We start from the raw sequence: 21,230 nt of genomic DNA, 5'->3' as shown, positions 1-21,230 counted from the left end.
ATTAAATATTATTTTTCTTTTTTTCCTTTTTTAAGTTTATTTATTTTTGAAAGAGAGAGAGAGAGAGAAAGAGTAAGCAGAGGACGGGCAGAGAGAGAGAGGGAATGAGAGAGAATCCCAAGTAGGCTCTGCACAGTGAGTGCAGAGCCTGTCAGTGCAGAGCCTGATGCGGGGCTTGAACCCACGAACCGTGAGATCATGACCTGATCTGAAACCAAGAGTCGGTGCTTAATCGACTGAGCCACCCAGACGCCCCAGGAATAGTTCTATGAAGATTCTTGTATATGACTTATGGTGAAAATATGCACAGATATTTGGGGGGTTATATCTAGAAGTAGAGTTGCTGATGGTCACAGATGGCTTTATTCTATATCAGCAGTTTTCTATTAAAATATTTGCAGACAATTCCAGAAACTCCACAGCTATGTTAATGCTTCATTTTTCTGTCTTTTCACCTTAGAAAATTTGGTGGTATATAGTTGTACTATATTTGAATGTATTTCTCTGCTGATCAGTGAATTCAAGCCTCTTTCTAATTGGTAGTGGGCATTTGGAGATTCTTGTTTTTAAGAGCTCAAGCCCTTTTTTTCCCCAATTTTCCATTTAATTTTCCCCTTTTCTGATTGATTCAAAAGAATTTATGTACATACTCCAACTCTGCAGCTTATGTTCTCATTGTCTTAATTTTGCCTCTCTATAAAAATAGTTCATATGTTGGGGTGTCTGGGTGTCTCTGTCAGTTAAGCCCCTGACTTTTGGTTTCAGCTCAGGTCATGATCTCACATCTTCGTGAGTTCAAACCCCAGGTCGGGCTCTGTGCTGGCAGCCCAGAGCCTGCATGGGATTCTCTTTCTCCCTCTCTCTATGCCCCTTCCTCACTCTGCTGTCTCTGTCTCTCTCAATGTAAATAAATAGATTTAAAGAAATAGTTCATATGCTTATAAACTATAAATTTTCTTTTTTTGTTTTGACTCATACTATTGTGTCTTATTTAATACATATTGTCTTACCACATGTTCATGGAAATGTTTTTTTTATTTTCCCCAAATCTTATTAGGAATAGATTATTGTGTATCATATAAAACAGAAATCGATATTCTTTTTATTTTGCCCAATATTGGCCCTGCAGAATTTATTGAAAATATTAGCCTTTTAACTTCACTTCAATGTATTATTTGTCATAAATCAGGAGACCATATTATATCTGTCTGTCTGTCTCTGTTCTGTTTCATTGGTTTATTTAATATTCCCCTTACCCTAAAACTGCACTATCTTAATTAATTCACCGTTATAATACATCCTTTTATCTGATAGAATCTACCTCTAACCTTGTTCTTCTTCTTTGAAAAATGTGCCTTTGCTTTCCTTGTTATTTTTCTATATTACATATAAATTTTAGGATCACTTAATGACATTTCTGCCCAAAAGCTGGTTATTTGATAAATACTGCTTTCAATTTTTACGCTAATTTCATTAGAGTTAACATCTTTTAATGTTAAATCTTTCAATTCGTGAATACTGAGAGTTATTAGTACTTACTCATGATGGAAAAAAATTAATATCCTTAAAGTATCATTATTTTGATTCATAAATTCAATATAATCTTTACCCAATTTCAATAGGATTTTCTGATGTTGAAAATTTTTTAAAAACTGGAATAAAATTCCCCAAATTTTCAAAAACAAACTAAAAACCTAAAAAACCAAAAATCTAGTGAACATTGCAATCAGAAAATTTATGATGCAAATAATAACACATCTGCAAAGCCAGCATGGTTGATATGGATATAGAAAGAAACAGATTAGGGGTGCCTGGGTGTCTCAGTTGGTTAAGTGTCAGACTTTGGCCCAGGTCATGATCTCACGATGCATGGGATCAAGCCCCGTGCCGGGCTCTGTGCTGACAGCTCAGAGCCTGGTGCATGCTTCAGATTCTGTGTTTCCCTCTCTCTCTGCCCCTCCTCTGCTCGTGCTCTGTCTGTCTCTCTCTCCCTGTGAAAGAAAGAAAGAAAGAAAGAAAGAAAGAAAGAAAGAAGAAAGAAAGAAAGGAAGAAAGAAAGAAAGAGAAAGGAAGAAGGAAGAAAGAAAAAGAAAGAAAGATTAATATATAAACCAGGGCTCCAAGAAACAGATGATTGCCTTAAGGATACAATGAAAACCCAAGGACAAAAATAAGAATCAATGGGCTCAAACTTATAAGACAAATAAGAATATAAATAAATGAATTACTTAATTAATAGAAAATATAGGAAAGCTCTTTCTTAAAGTGGAATGACAATCTCTAAATGTAGGAAGAATGAAATAGTGATAAAATATCTTTTGAGGGCGCCTGGGTGGCTCAGTCTGTTAAGCATCTGGCTCTTGATTTCAGCTCAGGTAATGATCTCACGGTTCCTGAGATGGATCCCTGCATAGGACTCTGGCTGACAGTATGGAGCCTGCTTGGGATTCTCTCCCTCTCTCTCTGCCCCTCTCCCCCACCCTGTTTATCAAAATAAATAAATAAACTTTAAAAAGTATATTTTGAAAATATTATACTTACGATTAACTTAGCTAAGAAACGTCAATAGATGCTAAACATATTGGGTGAAAATTTGGTGGAGAATCCCACATTTACTAAGCCATTTTTCTCCCATATTGTCAATGGAAGGTGGTAACTTTAAGACTTAGAAACCTGGCAGTCATCAACTTCACAAGTTAGCAAAATTAACATCACCAATATTGAAAAAACTGACAAAATGTGCCTGCTAATGTGATACTCTGAGAATGTAACACCTCTCATGTCAAACTTCTGCCAAGAAGGCATATGTAACCTGAATGTAATCATGAATAAACACCAGACAGCCCGGGTCTCCAAAAGAACAAATCAGTATCTTCAAAAACAGAAATGTCGTGAGAGACAAAAGACTGTTTCCTGTTTAAAGAAGACAAAAGAGATGACAATTAAATGCAATGGATGATCCTGTTTTGGATTCTAGTTTGCAGAAAGATAATACATAGAGAAATTATTAGATAATCTGCCAAATTTAATATGAGCTAGGTACTAGATAATAATGTGTATACATTGAAATTTCATGCATTTGATAATCATACTGATGGTAGATGAGTGAATGTTTTCATTATTAAGAGGTACATATTCTGGTTACTCCCAAATCGTTCAGTAAAAATAACGGACTAATAATAATAATTTAGAGGATACAGAAAAACAAAATATGACAAAACTCTCACAATTGGTGAATCTAGATGAAGGGTAAAAGGCAGTACTTTCTACTATGCTAAGAACTTCTCTATAACTTTGAAATTGAAATCAAAAATTAAAATTAAAACAATCTCTATACAAATCTTAAGGACTTTGTCAGCAGACAGATCTTTAGGAACGTTAGGAATTATGTCAGACTCTTCAGCAATGTTTACACATTACTGCTTTTGCACTTTCCCCTTCAACTTACTAAATTATTGGTTAAGTATTTTCAGGTAGTTGTTATTGATATATAACACAACATAGCATCTGGGTAATTTCATCATTTTTGTTGTTTTCTCCAGAACCAATGATATTTTGTCTTAAATTATGGGTAGTCATCTAGGACAATGTTCTCCCAATGGGGCCAACAGTGATCATTGGAAAAAAGACTATCAATATTGTATTATCTTCCCTAGGGTGCTTTAACATCTAGTTAGGAATACTAACGTATAAACAGATATGTTTAATACAATTTGTGAAAACATAAGAAGCCGGTATATAGAGCAAACTCTGAGGACACCAGAGGAGTGTCTAACTTAACTGAATAAACTTGGAAAGGAGTGGGTTAGGACAGGGAAGGAATAAACAGGAAAGGAATAAAAGGAATAAACAGGAGGAGGTGACTGTAGAACTGAATCAGAAGGAGGTAAATGAATTAAGTAGGTGAAAGTGTGGGTCTCCCGGAGAAATAGGGGTAAAATTGAAAGCAACAGTGTGGTGTGTTTGAGAAAATACCAGGGAAGACAGAACCTATGGAAGGAGAGGAGTTGAAGGCTAGTGATAGGAGTTGAGGTTGGTGGTGAAAGAGTACCCATCTCAGCATTCAAATGTTTTCTTTTTTGAGTTTATCTATTTATTTTCAGAGAGAGAGAGAGAGAGAGCATGCATGCACACATGCGCATGAACAGGGAAGGGGCAAAGAGAGAGGGAGAGAGAGAGAATTTGAACAGGCTCTGTGCTGTCAATGAGGAGCCCCATGTGGGTCTTGAACTCACAGACCAAACCATGAGATCATGACTTGAACCAAAATCAAGAGTTGGATGCTTAACCCACTGAGTCACCCAGGCACCCCAGGTACACTCAATGTGCAAATGTTTTAATGGCCTTTAAATTATACACAAAAGACATATATTAGTTTCCATTGTCTCCTAAGCATTTAGAAAGAAGAATGCTACTTCTATTTCTGTCTATATACTCCACAGCAATTTTTCTACCCAGGAGAATTATAATGAATTATTTAAGGTCTACCTCCTTGCTAGATCTTAAGCTCAGTGAAGAAGGTGCCTGACTCAGGGTTAAAATCCTTGTACGCCATTCCTATTTGCATGCCGTTCCTTCTGTATGGCCCCCATTTCCTTCTTTCTGAAATGCATTCTTCAGAATTTCTCCAAGGATTCGTGAGTGGTAAATTCTATGCATTATTGTGGGTCCACAACAATAACTTTACCTTAGCTGCATTATTTGTTAGAAGTTTAGTTGTTTGTCATATTTCACTTTTATTTTATTTTATTTTATTTTATTTTATTTTATTTTATTTTTAATTTATTTTTCAGAGAGAAAGACAGCATGAATGAGTGAAGGGCAGAGAGACAGGGAAAAAGAGAGAATCCTGAAGTGGGACTGGAACTCATGAGCCATGAGATCATGACCTGAGCTGAAGTGGTATGCTTAGTCAACCGAACCACCGAGGTGCCTCCACTTTTATTTTCTATTATGACAATAAATATTGTCATATTATGCTTTTATATTTCATAACTATTTTCTCTCAGCACCTTCAAAATATGTTATTGTTATCTGTCCCTTACTATCATTGCTGAAAAAAAATCTGTGGATGGATATTATTTTCCCCATAAGCAGATGTAACAACTGAGTTTCAGAAAAGTTAAATAGTACAGAGCTAACAATCAAACGCTTTAAGCCGGAGTCTTTGACTCCAGGGCACGTATATAGCTTCTCTTCTTGCAGATTCTGCTTCCTCTCCTCCTTATGTCACATGTAAAAGAAGTAAAAGGTTTAAGCCAATGAACTACTACAGTGGCTCTATCAGAGTTTTAATGAATGTTTCCAAGTAACCATCTTCTCTTTGGCAGTAAAATAGGTAGGGTAGTAGAGTGGTTAGAGCATCGACTCTGAAATCATTTGACTGTAATTTTCTTCTTATGCCAATTCAGCACATTTTACTTTTTACAAAATAAATAAATAAATAAGTCTTTGTGCCTTGGTTTCCTTATCTGCAAAGTGGGAATAAATAATATCATCTACCTCACACACATATGATAATTAAATAAATTTTGATAGAAAGTATTAGCACAAAGTCTGGCACATAAGGCTCTCAAAGGTTAGAAAGCATGATGTTGAATAGAACTTAATTTTCTTTACTTTTAATTTCCTTAATTTTAATATGCTTATGCCCAGCCTTAATACAAAACTCTATAGGGTGCCTGGGTGGTGCAGTTGGTTAGGCATCCAACTCTTGATCTCAGCTCAGGTCACAATCTCGTAGTTCCTGAGTTCAAGCTCCACGTGGGGCTCTGTGCTGATAGTGCAGAGCCTGCTTGGGATTCTGTTTCTCCTTCTCTCTGCCTCTCCTCTGCTTGTGCTCACTGTCTCCCTCATTCTGTCTCAAAATAAATAAATAAACGTAAAAAATATTTTAAAACCTTTATAGGGATATATATCAGGATAACATAGAGAGACAAAAACTAGTTGCATATGTTAAATATAAAATGAAAAATATATTTTTGGCATTTATAGATGAACATGTTGCATAATAATTTATAATTTCTACATTATTTACAGAGATAAATTGAATCTAATTTGCTTATATTGCTTTTGCCTCAATAAATTCAAAGAATTAATCCCTAAGTTAAAAGCATCCAAGAAGCAATCATGTAGCAAGGGATATGGGATCATGAGTATCCATATATTTTTCTCTTAAATAAATGGAAACATCAGAGATATCCACAATTCACCATGAAGGTTTGTGAAAGCAGGGCTGATTCTTCAGGTCAAAATACATGGGTTTCATGGACAATTACCTACCACGTCCATCATTTTTGCTGCTATCCAATACAGACGTATAAAGTATAACAAATGTCCCTTGTGTCAGGTCTTAATCACCGACTTTTAAGTTTGAAACGTATTTGCTTTGTGCTGCTTTTATTAGATGTACATCAAGAAGAATAAAGTAGAAACACACACAAAATGGAAAATCTATGGTTGCCTTGACAATTTTTGCCTTCAGAAAAGATGCTTGCCGTCAGCTTGGAAATTTTCATTTACTAATGATAGTATGTCTTAGTGGCAAATTCTAATGACTTCTGAAAATGTAACAAGAACCTAAAGATATTTATTTTAGACAGCATGCATATTTTTAACTTTACAAAATAGACTAATACTTGAAAATTGTGTAATTATATTCACTTTTACATACTATCTATATATCAGTTCAATAAGACTTGCCAAATGGTAATAAATCAATGCTCTTGAAAATCAGATGTTTCTTTCAGGCCACCACTGAAACAGAGAAAACAAATGCAGGATTATATTGTTTTGTTTTTACTTAGTGTTTTGCCTGTCATCATACGCAAATTTAATCAGCATTATTAGTAACTGTCAACAGCATATTTTGAACATAAGGCAAATACAGCAGGTGGTTTAAAAGATGACTGAAAGCAAAAATGCAAAACAAATGATTGCTAGGAAATGCTAATCTATTTCTGCATAAATTTAAGATAAGTTAAAATGCATGCAAATCTCCCACTGGAGGTTAATACTGGAGAAAAAGGGAAATAAATTAACCAATTTTTGTTATTAGGCCATTTGTCTAAAAGCTAAAATACTAAATATTTTACTCTATGCCAATTGATTTGCTTCAAGAAATGTGGCTAACTTACATTTATAAAATATGAGAAAATGAAATTTAGAATTTAAATAACAGTTCTCTATACTAATGAATTTGAAAGTTGTTGCTTTGGTCGAAACAGTATTATTTCTATAACATATTTTATTATTTTAAACATAGCGCCAATTTTAACTGAAAAGAAATTATTGAAAATATCAAGAGAAAATGAGTAATAAGATTATGTTTTATTCTGATATCATTACATCTTGAGTAACTTCAAGATTGCCTTTCTGGTTGGAGGGAGACCAAGTAAAATGCATTAGGGAAGATATTTTGCACTTGTTAAAATCATGAGGTCTGATTATACTGGGATATAGAGGACAATTTAAAAGAAAAATGACATGGTTCTCCACCCACTGTTTTCTTCTCCATAGGGTAGGGAACCACCAGGGGATACCTTCTGAGCTTTTTATAGATATCACAGAAACCATCATTTGAAACCGTGAGTCCAGATATCTATCAGGTGCTTAGATGATAGAAGCAATTTCGTCTGTAAGAAAGAATATCACTCCAGAGCACCATTTACCCACCTGCCAAACTAGATACAGGAATCTCCAAGGGGCTCTTGCTATTTTAATCTTCTGAAAAATTAAAAGGTATGATAAAACAATTGAGACCAGGGACTTAGCAATGATTAACTCTAATGTCTTTTAGTGCGGGCCATAGCCAGAAAATGAAAATTTAGGTGAAATACGTACATTCATCAATTAAAGTTTAAATACCCATAGAATTCAGACCCAAGTATTAAGAACTCCTTGAGAGCAGAGAGTTGGTTACACAATATAGAAAGAATTTCTACATTGGCAAGAAGTTTTATGTTGAGCGTCTATTTCTGTTTTTATGTAAAATACATATATTCATTTCAAAAGAGGTCCCAACCAAAGTTAAAAAGTTTATATTTACCAAATTATTAATTTCTTGGAAAGTAGTCTATGAAAATTATCCCCCCCCCAAATACAGAGTAAGTGAAAATTAGAATTGATTTGACCCACTGGGAACGAGTGTTGATTCAAATAGACAGCATATACCTACAGTAGCCTCTGTAATATCAGTGAGAGGACAGGAGATTCATTAGAATGCATTTCTGAATGTCTTATACCCTTTCTGTCTACCTGCTCCCCTGTCCTTTGTTATAAACAGAGTCTACTTCTGCAGACCTCTCTACTCCCACACACAGCCTCTCTCAGTCATAATTTACAGATGCTTTCTCTTGCTCTCCTCTCTCAGCCTTTCCAGGATGCACAGTTCTTAGTTCCCTGGCCAAATTCAAACTTACTTCGTGCTGTAAATCACTACATCTGCTTTTCAGCATGTGCTTTTCCCTATCCTGTGCCCTAGTTTTCCATTACAAAATCGTATGGTTCAAAACAAGAATATAAAGATTTCCGTCTTTGTTGGCAGGGCAGCACAGTCGTGAAAAAAAGGAAGATGATACAAATATTAATATTCACTGCTTTCTGTGGCTTATCATCTAATGAGAAATACAGAAAAGGCAACCCCAGGTTATAGTGCAACCTTATATTATCATCATGAGCATGTAAGATAAACTTTACCCAAAATAAGCCAGAGAAACACAAATACCATATAATTTCACTCACATGTGGAATTTAAAAAACAAAACAAATGAACAAAGGAAAAGATACAGAGAGAGAGAGAGAGAGAGAGAGAGAGAGAGAGACAAACCAAAAAACGGACTCTCAACTATAGAGAACAAGCTGATGGTTACCAGGGGGGAGGTGGGTGGGAGAACGGGTGAAATAGGTAAAGGGGGTTAAGAGTGCACTGAATCATGATGAGCACTGCGTAATACATGGGACTGTTGAATCACCACATTGTACACCTGAAACTAATGTAACACTGTATGTTGACCATACTGGAATTAAAATACAATTTTAAAAAAGATAAATTTTACCAAAGAAAATAATTTAATTAGGCCATAACATGTGTTTCGCAAATATATCATTGCTCAATAAATAAACTAGGACCATAAAAGATAGACAGGAAGGGTGCAAGAAGTAAAAGTCTGACATATGAGGAAGTGGGCTGCAGAAGGTCATCCAGGGTCAACAATGCCAGAAGTCAATACTCATCCCAATAAAGAGTTTTTTAGGTTTTGTTGTTGTCGCTTCAATTTTTTTAATGTTTATTTATATTTGAAAGAGAGAGAGAGGGCAAGTGAGGGAGTGGCAGAGAGAGATGGAGACAGAATCTGAAGCAGTCTCCAGGCTCCCAGCTGTCAGCACAGAGTCTGACCTTTGGCTTTAACCCACCAGGCCTGAGATCATGACCTAAGTGGAAGCTGGACGCTTAACCTACTGAGCCACCCAGGCCCTCCTGTTTGTTTTTTAATCTGGACAACCACTGCCAGGATATAGAAGTTGTGTTGTGTTGTGTTGTGTTTTAACTTGGGCCCAACACACTCCTGGTGGTTTTGAGTAACAGCTGTTTTTTTTCTCCCCTTCAGTCATAGTACTTTTTTCCTCCCCTTCAGTGTAGTACATTTAAAGCTAATACATCAGAAGTATATGGTAAGCATTCCATAAATTTTAGCTATTGCTATTACTACTAGTAATAACTATGACAAAAATTATTAGATGGCTAGAAATGATCCCTATGAAAAAATTAGTTCTCAAAATCTATAATTCAGTTAAGTAAGATGAGAATTAAAAAACATTTATTGGATTTATATTTCAAGCATATCTGATAAACAGCATATTGTTGGGTCTTGCTTATTTTTCTCCAGGCTCACAATTTCTGATTTTTAATTCAAACTTGTAATCTATTTATATATACTGTAATGATGGAGATGCTTGAGCATTATTCAACCATCTTGCTATTTGTTTTCTGGTTGATCCCACTATTCTGTTTTTCCTTCTGTGTTTCTGTTTGGATTAGTTGAATATTTTATTTGTTTAAAAAATTTTTTAGTGTTTATTTATTTTTGAGACAGAGACAGAGCACAAGCAGGGGAGGGGTAGAGAGTGAGAGAGAGAGGGAGATACAGAATCCAAAGCAGGGTACAGGCTCTGAGCTGTCAGGACAGAGCCTGATGTGGGGCTTGAACCCATGAACTGTGAGATCATGACCTGAGCCAAAGTCAGATGCTTAACCAACTGAGCCACCCAGGCACCCCTGGATTAGTTGAATATTTTAAAACATTTCATTCTATCTTGTCTATTGGCATTTTATTTTATTTTTCAATTATATTTTATTGATTATTCTAGGGATTATCATATTCATCTTTAATTATTATAATCCACCTTGAATAATATATCACTTCAATTAAATAAACCTTATATCAAGTTAATTCTATGTACATCTATTTCTACCATTTGCGCTATTGTTGCCATATGTTTTATTTTTATTTATGATATTAGCCCCATGATTATCACTTTTCTGTTTTAAAATTTTTTTTAAGTTATTCAGTTTTGAGAGAGAGACAGAGACAGAGCATGAGCAGGGGAGGGGCAGAGAGAGAGGGAGACACAGAATCCAAAGCAGGCTCCAGGCTCTGAGCTGTCAGCACAGACTCTGACGTGGGGCTCTAACGCATGAACCGCCAGATCATGACCTGAGCCAAAGTCAGACACTTAACCGACTGAGGCCCCCAAGCACCCCATCACTTTTCTGTTTTAAGCAGTCAGTTGATTTTCAAAACATTAAAAAATATAAATGAGTATTTTGTAATTATATACATTTATCTTTTCCAACAATGTTCATTCCTATTTATGGACCAAATTTTTGTATCTGGTATTATTTTCTTCAGAGTGACCAAATCTATATCTATGTGTCCATCTTTATACTTTATAGTGAAAATTTGCTCTTGAAAAATTCTATCAGCTTTTGTTTTTTCTGAAATGTCTTTATTTCACTTGAGATATGTATTTTTGATGGATACATAATATCCCTAGAGTGTTTTTGTTTGTACTTATTGGGGTTTGTTGAGTTGTCTGGACATAAGGGCTACTTTTAAGTAAACTTGGAAATTTTTGATATAACTGAATTATATTTAGTTTTAATGATTTTTGCTGATTTTCCTTTGAATTAACCCATCTTTTTTTCTTATACCAAGCAATACATATTTTGTTTTCAAATATTGACTAGTATTTTGTTTTGGGATGTCCATCTATTTCTTTTTTGAAGTTTCCATATCTCTCTTGAAATTCTTCTTTACTCAATATGCTTTTTACTTCCTGTAGATTCTTTAATATTTACTATGGTTCTTCCCCCATGGTGTTTTGCTAATTCCAACATCCAAGTGGTCTGAGTATCAATGTCTATTGATTGATTTTCCTCTTGGCTGTAGGTCATAAGTTTTGTTTCTTTGTATGTCTAGGAAGTTTTTAATTATATACTGGACATTGTGAATGATATACTGTAGGGCCCTGGATTTTGTTATCTTTCTCTAAAGAGCTTTGTGTTTTGTCCTAGCAACAGATAAATTATCTTAGTGTCATCTTGAACTTGCAGATGCTTACCTATGGGCTTTGTTAAACCTTATTCCTGGGACTTAATCATTATTCCTAAGACTCGGCTCTTGATTTGGACTCACAAGTGCCTTCAACAGATGTTTCTCATTTTTTTGTCTATAATTGTATTTGACAGAGGAGTTAGTCCATGATTAGTTACTCCACCATTACTGGCAACCAAAAAGCCCATGTATTGGACTTAAGGAATTGGAAGTCATAACTTACTTTCTAGGAACACTTTCAGGAGAATACCAGGAAGAAAGTCCTGCTAGCAGTCAATTGAAGAGTAATTAGGCTTTGAGTAGAAACACTAGTATGAAAGAAACTTTCAATAATCTTGGCTGTGAATTGGTAGGAACACAATCATAAGTTGAATAAGATATGAAGTACAAGTGAAAGTCTGTTTGCTCCTCCAATAAAAATTCTCAAAAATAGTTTTTTCTTTACTGATTATAAAAGTAGAACATGTTTTTTATAAGGTGCTCAAACAAAACAATAGAACATTACCTTTTTACCTCTATCACCATCTCACCAACAAAAGCATCAGTAACTTTTTAGGATCGATTTTTCCTGATATTTGTATGAATGTATTTTTATAATTATGGAATTATAATATAGAATAAGTGTCCTTAATGTGAGCTAAATAATTCCTTGGATGAATGTCTGTAAATGGGCTTTCTGAAGAGACATGTGTCCTCCAAACTGCACAGAAATTTGTGTGCAAATGTACATTTTCTGTATCAAATTCATAGTTCCATTAGTGTCTGAAAATGGCACATTAGAGAAACATATTTAAATGTCGATTTAAATTGATAGAATGTTTTAACTTCTAGGAATTCATTCTAAGAAAAGTAATAGAAATGTAGCTAAGTGTATACATACCAAACTATTTATCGCAATACTGTTTAAAATGGCAGAACATCAAATAAATAAATAAAATGTCCAAAATGGTTGTTTTCTCTATAATAAATGCAATATATCACCACATTTTTACAGATATAATATAGACTATCTTTATTGGGGCGCCTGGGTGGCTCAGTTGGTTAAGCATCCAACTTCTGCTCAGGTCATGATCTCACGGTTCATGAGTTGGAGCCCACGTCAGGCTCTGTGCTGACAGCTCAGAGCCTGGAGCCTGCTTCAGATTCTGTGTCTCTCTTTCTGCCCCTCCCCTGCTCAAACTTTTTCTCTCACTCTCAAAATTAAACAACCATAAAAAAATTAAAAGAAAATACATATAGACTATCTTTGTTACTATGGGAAGATTTTTTTTTTTTTTTACAATTCAAGGTATTTTTATCCGAAAATGGCAATTGTACAATAGACTAAATTTTAAAGAGACACCAATTATATAAGTGATATATATTTACATAAACCTAAATCAGACAGGATCTTGAATTGCAGTATTTGAAGCTTTTAATATTTTCTTATTATCTGGTTTTATTTTTCCTACGGTGGATATGGAGTCTCATGACAAAATTAGAGGAGAAAATAACTATATTTTCTTGGGGGAGGTCTACTCATTCCACGCCAGGAGTACAATCAGTAGCATGGAGTGGCTGTAAATGTCAGTCATCTTGAAGCAGCCTAATGTAGCTTGTGAAAATAATGGAAGATTCATGACGGGAAGGCAGCAGAGGCACAGAACATTTCATTGCTGCCAAACTGGGTATTTTTCACCTAAGCAGTGTATACATATGCTGGTCATGCTGCTAGTGTTTTTGTTTTGTTTTAGTTTTTATTTCACCATTGCTTATTAGATTTGTCAATCTTCCCATCTCCAATTTTGTGGCCATTTCTACAGATCAAGGTCTCAAGTTTGTCACTACAGAAACTTTATTTTTAATTTTCCTGGATAATGAATTTTTACATCATTCATATTTATATATGTGGGAAGAAACCTTGGTTGAAAACCTCAGTTGTAAGATTCTTTTTTCATGCAGTCTCTCTGTGAAACACTAACTTATCAGATAAAAATGACCATAAAAATACATCACTGAGAAATCCAAATAACTTTTCTGATGGAAATGATGATTACAGGTTTATGCATGGATTTCTAATTTAGCAGTGACTAATAATATCTAAGTGATAAAAAGCTTTATTTGAGGAATGAAAATCAGCAATAGACATGTCACTTTTGTTCCAATTTAAGCCTCTCATATCCCACTCTGAAGAGTTTTAATTATGATGCTTAGATACTACAACTTTCATATCGTATGAATTTCTTAATAACTAAGCCTGAAGTTCCTTTTAAACTATTTTCCTATAACATAAACGATTTATTAATATACTTCCTGGAAGTTGTGGCTGAATGAATCCCTCTAGGGAGAGACAACATTCTAGGTGTTTGTGAAGACAATCATGATTGCCCAGTAATTGACTCCAGGGACTTCTTTCGGTTGCTTGGTAATGAGACGGCTGGGCACAAGACACTTACTCCCAGGTAAAGGGATTGCCACTTCTTTTAACGCTGAGGGCACTTCTTCCCTCTGTAGGACATGCCTCACAGGTTTGAGGATGATGAAAATCTCCACTTCTAAGGAGCTCCTTTAAAGGAGGCACCTAAGGTCTGAATGAATTATACCTAAGTCCAAAGTGTCTTTTGACGAGGATGCTCTTTTATTCTATAAGAAGAAATAACAACAGGGAGACAGTTACTCTCATGAATTCTATTCTGTATATGTGTTCATCCTTACCTGGCTCCAAGTGTACCGCTCTTCAGGATGCCAGACCAGGTGACACAATCACCTGTCAATCTTTTTAATGTTAAATTCTGACATATGGCAAGTGACCTGGACTATGGTTTATTTCAGTCAGAATGGACTCTAATGTGGAAAAAAAGAGATCATACTATCAAAAAGTTGGAAGGACTAGAAGAGAGAAAAGCAGGAGTCCAAACCTATACTGAATTTAAGGCTAAACCTTAAACTAATAGCTGTGATCCTGCGTTCAGGCAAAGGAAGATAACCTGCTCCTTCCTTTCTCCTTTGAAATCTCATTTGAGTGAGATTCATTAGCAGAAACAACTTCACATTCAGAATCATAGCTACAAGGAAGTTTGGAAAATGTATACAGTTCCTAAACTTCTCAGCAATGAGATAAGAAGGAACATAGAAGAAGGTGGGAGTAGAAGTTCATTGTTACATATTAGAATATCTGCCTCTCTCTTAAAGTGGCTATTTTCAAAATCATGGATTTGACTGTGGTAACTTAAAATACTCAAAATAATTTAAAACAAAAATTTCCCCCACCCGCTTCAAATTTTTTTTTAATGTTTGTTTATTTTTGAGAGCGAGAGAGAGACAGAGCATGAGCAGGGGAGGGTCAGAGACAAAAGGGAGACACAGAATCCGAAGCAGACTCCAGGCTCTGAGCTGTCAGCACAGAGCCTGATGCAAGGCTCAAACTCACAAACTGAGATTGTGACCTGAGCCAAAGTCGGACACTTAACCGACTCACCCAGTCACCCCTCAAAATAATTTTTATTTATAGTTGCAATGTTTCTGTATTTAACTAAAAAATTTAGAAGGAGAGAGAAAATATCAGCATGGCCTGACAATTTTTTTTTAAGTTTATTTATTTTTGAGGAGATATAGAGTACATGTGAGAGTGAGGGAGGGGCCAAAAGACGGACATGGAGAATCCAAAGCAGGCTCTGAGCTGACAGCAGAGAGTCCCATGCTGGGCTTGAACTCAGGAACCATAAGATCATGACCTGAGCTGAAGTCAACGCTTGACCTACTGAGCCACCCAGGTGCCCCAACAATTTATTATAGGAATGATTCTTGATTATTCAATTGAATCTGTACCCATTTTTGACTGCTTCAAATCATGGTTACAGAGTACTACTAAAACAAAACTACATGCTACAGGCTTATAAGGATGTTTATTCCAATATTTTAAATAATTTTAGCATCTAAGGAAGAGAAGAATTTCTCAAAGGACATCCAGGTCCTTAGTTTAGACACAGAATTAAAATGTGTATGTGTGAGAAAAGTGTCTCATCCTAGAATTGATTTTTTGCTGTAAGATACCTGCATAAATATATATTCCCTGAGATATGAGTGTCTACACTTGCCCAAGAAACTGACCTCCCCAACTTGTGCTGTCCCCGTCTCTCTCAAAATAAATACACAAACTTAAAAAAAATTTTTTTTAATTTCTACTATTTTGCAAAATTTCATCAGTGTTCATAACAGTAGCATTGCTCATGAATTAATTAGCAAATCTAGAATTGTTCTGTCACTATGTTGTATACCTGCAACTAATATAACATTGTATGTCAACTATACGTCAATAAAAAAAATAAAAAAAGACTAATAAGTATTAGCAATATTCATTATAATTCCATAGATAACTATAAATCTTTGATTATTTCAGTATGTTTTCCAAAGCAGTCATTCTCAAATATTTAAATACTGAAATAAATATACTTTTAAAAAATGTTTAAAATGTTTATTTATTTTGAGAGAGAGAGAGAGAGAGAGACAAAGAGCGTGACAGGAAGAGGAACAGAGAGAGAGAAACACAGAATTTAAGCAGGCTCCAGGTTCTGAGCTGTCAGCACAGAGCCTGACCCAGGGCTCGAACCCATGAACCATGAAGTCATGATCTGAGCCGAAGTCCAATGCTCAACTGACTGAGCCACCCAGGCACCCCTGAAATAAATATACTTTTAATAAAATGACTTTTATTTTATTTCTCAAAAGGATATATATATCCAAAAGGACATTATGCTGCTTTTTACAATTGTTGGAGTAGGTATATAATTTTTTATGAATTTTCCTTAATGTTAATAAATGGTTTTTACAAGACATTTTCTATGAAAAGAAAGTATTTCATTTGTTAGTGTTGAGAACAGTGATCACAGACTATTTCAGGATTAAATTATAAGAATTCCATGGTTTGATTTGTGTATTTGAAAGATCTCTCTGGCAGCATTGAAAATAGGGGATTGAAGGGTTCAAAGCAAAGAAAATACTTATGACAATATTGCAGTTGTGGATCAGAAATGATAAAAGTCTAAATGTAATCATGATGATGGGAATGGGCAAGATAGATGACTTTCAGGAAGTATTACAACTATAACATAGACCTGACTTACAGAGCTGAGATTGATTCCAAGTTTTTACTTGGATAACAAAGAGGACAATGAATTCATAATTCAGATAAGTATTAGACAGAGTAGACTTAGAAAAAGATTAAAGATCTGTTATTTTTTTTTTCTTTTTGAATAATTAGCTTCTGTGGAGTATTCAGGTATAGACTCTCGATAAAAGATGCCATTTTGGCAATTTGTGATAAATACTTGTAGGTGTTGGTGAAATCAGTTATGGAGCAAGTGAAGAGTGAAAATGTCCAAAAACAGAGAACCAAGGATGAAATGCTGAAGGGAAATAGTACGCAGGAGGCTTCTGGAGGAAGAAAGGCCTGGAAGGGAGGCTGAGGTAACTCAGGTACAGGAAAATGAAAAGAAAACAGAGTAAAGGAAGATACAAAAGTATTTCAAAGACAAAATGATAAACATTATTAAATGCTACAAATGAGTCAAAATAAGAAACCAGGACTTTAAAATGCTCATTATTTGAAAATCAGTGATTTTTTTACAAGGGTAAGTTAGTGAGAAAAGAAGAACTGACTACATAATTTTCAGGGCCCAGTGCAAAATAAAAATGCAAGTTCCCTTGTTTAAAGACCATTAAGAATTTTCCTAGAGCAAGGCACTAACCCGGGTGCAAGGCCCTTCCAAACTTGCGGCCATTTATGCCTATGCAGGCTGCGTGTCTGTCAAGCTGGTCCTGGGTGGAAGGATGAATAGCGTAGGCAAGAACAGATACGTGATTAAGACTTCTGTTTTAAAACTCTTCTTAAGAGAGAAATAGAGCAATATGTAAGAGAGTTATGGAAGAAAGGATTTTATGTGCTAGAAGTAAATAAGTTTATATGCATAAAAATGTCAATGGACAGGAGACTTGTGACAAAGTCACAAATGAGAGGGATAACCAATAAATTAAAAATGTAGTACACGTGACACTGTCTGTATGTGGATCGCGTCTCACTTGTATCGAAAGAACTTCGGGATTATTTTTAAAAATTCAGATCCCTGTGCCTCCCCCTACCCTTCAGATAAGGAATCTCTGAAAGTGGGATTGAAAATAACCAGTTTCTTACTTTATTTGCATAAACTATTGCTTTAGGACAGTGGATTTTAACCTCGGCAGGATATTGGAATAACCCGGAGCACGTTCAAAAAGGTACTGACGTCTGTGTCACCCAAGAGGTTTTTAATTAGCGTGGGGCACAACATGGGCAACATGAGAATTTTTAAAGCTCCCTGGGCATTCAAAATCACAACACAAGAGATTCTGAGGAGACTTCAATAGCTTTCTGCAGGACTCCAAACACTTCTAAATCAAGAGGGTTGGGGGAAGGAATGAGAAGGGAGATGGAAGTCATATAGGAATGGATAAATGGAAGCAATGCAAAATGCTAACCAAATGGTTTCACCTTAAAAGATCTTTTAAAGTGCAGTGGCTTTAATGTATCCATGGGTCAGGAGTAATTCTGGGGCCATTTCCTTTGGCAGGCCCATTTCCTTCCACTTTGGATGGATGGAGAAGGAAGGGTTACCTTTTTGTGAAAACCATTCAAATATAATAACATGACTGAGCTGTCAGATTCATTAAAAATCCTGAAAACTTGGGGCGCCTGGGTGGCTCAGTCGGTTGAGCGGCCGACTTCGGCTCAGGTCATGATCTCGCGGTCCGTGAGTTCGAGCCCCGCGTCGGGCTCTGTGCTGACAGCTCAGAGCCTGGAGCCTGTTTCAGATTCTGTGTCTCCCTCTCTCTGACCCTCCCCTGTTCATGCTCTGTCTCTCCCTGTCTCAAAAATAAATAAAACGTTAAAAAAATTTTAAAAAAAATCCTGAAAACGTATTTTTATGGTTTTTGATTTGACACTGAGGTTTTTTTTAATTAAAATAATCCATTAAGTAAAATCAACTAAATTCTAAATCAGTTTGACTTATGACAAACAAACGGATATCATACCTTGGAAAATGTCACAGAAATCTCACAATAATCAAACTGATAACATCCTTAATGAAATGTCATGAACATATTTGTTCATTCAATACATAATATTCAATTATTAAATAATATTAAATTATTAAAAAGATTTGTGTTAGCTATAGCAACACAGATTTGACCATTTGCTACTGTAAAATCTATATAGTCCCAAATGTTCAACAAAACGGTTACTATTCAACAGTGTGAAAAGGGAAAAATTGACTTTTTCCTCCCATTTTCTTGTAGCTATAGCTCTAACCTGAAGCCAAACATAGAGTGAAGCATGTGACTGAGAATGGGTATTTTAGCATTCAAATCATATTCTGTTTTTGGGTCTATGTTTTGCAGGTGCTCAACAAATGAACTGAGTGACTATTTTCAACCTAATCGGTAGGTTTTGCTTTCTATAAAAGGAAGCAGATTTTTCTTGGCCTATTTGTCCATTAGTTTGTGACTCTTGATATTGACAGAAATTCCATGCAAAAATAAACTCTATTTTATTGCAAAGCTGTGGTATTTCATGATTGCTCATTATCTTTTATTTTTAAATTTATTTAAGCATTTGCTAGAGCAATCTTTATTGGAACTAGCTGGAGGATTAAGCATTTGCATTCTGTATCATGAGCACTTAAGTCCACAAGGCTAGGCATGAGCATGGATTGGACACGCTGTGCAGTTTTCAGGAAGCCAAGTAGAAGGACAAGAGTGAAAAGGAATATATAGTCCATATGTATATGTATATGTATATGTATATGTATATGTGTATGTGTATGTATATGTATAGGGTGTATAGAATATATGATCCAAGAAACTCTGCAAAATCTACAAAAAGGCAACAAAGATGACTCAGTCCTATCAGCTTGACTCTGTTCTGTTAGACCAACGATTCTGGATTTAAAATCCTTCCCTAAGTCTCTCATAGAATCTGTTCTGTCAAACACATGCAATCATATCACATATACATTCACATGCCCTCCTGAGAAATATTAAATAGAGACAGACAATTGGAGAGGGAAGTGAGGGTGGAAACCAACCTGTTTGTACTACTTTTCTTACTGCTGTTGCTGTCAGCTTCCTAACTGGTATCATTGGCCTGGTCATGGATAGAGACTCTAATTTATCACATGCTGTAGCTGCAAGTCAAGTAACAGATGGCATAATTTAATAAATAGGAAGAAGTCACAGTCAGGAAATATGAGATTGTTTTTCTTTTAATACATTAATTAGGTTGAACATGTAAGACTGTGCTCTTCAACCAACTGTTCATTTCTTCCAGCAAATTTCTTCATCTGCTGAGCCAAATTTACTACTCAAAAAGCCAGAATTAAGCTTATTTATAACTTGTTCATATATGAAAGAGTTTTATATAAGAATGATGATGATAGTTTGATTTTTAAGTATGAAACACGTAACAAAACATTAATCACTGTTAATTGTGAGTCCGTTTTTTCAAAAAAATCCTCAGTTTCAGCCGATGATCCCATCAGTTCCAATGGGGATTTGACTTAAGGATCAAGACAAAGTAAGATACTCCCTATATAAAATTATTCGGGAAAGAAAATGACTCCTTTAAGAATGGAGTCAGTTTTTCATCTTTGAAGGCTAAGAGACACTCTCCAGTGAACTTTCTTTAATGACCTGAGAGTAAAAGCAAGCATCAGCCTCTAAAACTTAGCTGTGACTAGATAGAGTTCCTATTAGCACAGAATCTCCATATGCTCACTGTTTTCAATATTACAGAGGCTGTACTACAGCTCAAAATTTAATCTACTTACCAAGTTCTGCTGGGTACATTGGCTGACCTTTTGAAGACAAGTAGATAGTTTTAGAGAACTGCGAACTCAAAAATTGTTAGTCGGTTTGAACACTACTCATTTTGCAGAAAGGCAACTTATCTTAGTTTTTGATTAAACATATAATATAAGAAAATGAAGTTTTAGCAAATATTACGTTGGCTCCTCTTTCTGGAAATGATAGAAACGAAAGGTAGACCAACTCTTCTCCTGAGATCACATAGAAAATCTCGACAGTGTTTTACAAATGCAAGATCCTAAAACAGAAAGAAATCTAGGGAAAGAAGCCTTGCCTTGGAGTTGTATTTTCCCCCATGGGGTTTTGCTAGTTCTGGAAGAATCAGCTGAAACCCTGAGAAGCAAAATGATAATTTTCAAACTTCAACAGTCTGGGAGACAAACTGCAGAATTCAGGGATCGATCATTACAAATTTACAAAAAACCCACAATTTAATATATGCAATACAGAATTTAAAATTTTAGCTTTTCTTCTTTCCAAAATTTCCCAAATTTATAAGCTAAAGGATGCTATATAAACATATTTTTAATAAAGTCATTCTGACAATTTTCCCTTCTACAGAAAATTGATCTGGATTTTAAAACAGTAAAGAGGCAAAAATGCCCTAGGAAAACAATACTTATTAAAATATTTTTTAAGTCTGCTTTTTTTTTTTTTACATAGGCTTATGGAGGTATTAGCAGTAAATCTTAATACTACTTTAAATTGTTTTAAAATATGTTTTGACTTCAATCATCG

At 35.1% G+C, this 21,230-nt stretch overlaps 1 long non-coding RNA gene across 1 annotated transcript; it reads right to left on the bottom strand.

The window, feature by feature from the left end:
- Positions 1-6,197: 6,197 nt before the first annotated feature.
- LOC111557237 lies at positions 6,198-21,119 on the bottom strand. Its single transcript, XR_002737087.2, has 4 exons — positions 19,715-21,119; positions 14,051-14,237; positions 7,675-7,725; positions 6,198-6,756 (listed from the first exon to the last, which is right to left on the bottom strand). It is a non-coding gene; the product is annotated as an uncharacterized LOC111557237 (long non-coding RNA).
- Between the last annotated feature and the right edge of the window lie 111 nt (positions 21,120-21,230).

This window comes from Felis catus, chromosome D3 (assembly GCF_018350175.1).
Source record: "Felis catus isolate Fca126 chromosome D3, F.catus_Fca126_mat1.0, whole genome shotgun sequence".
NCBI lineage: Eukaryota > Metazoa > Chordata > Mammalia > Carnivora > Felidae > Felis > Felis catus.
The sequence above is the reverse complement of the archived record's forward strand: the minus strand, read 5'-3'. Positions and strand labels throughout refer to the sequence as shown.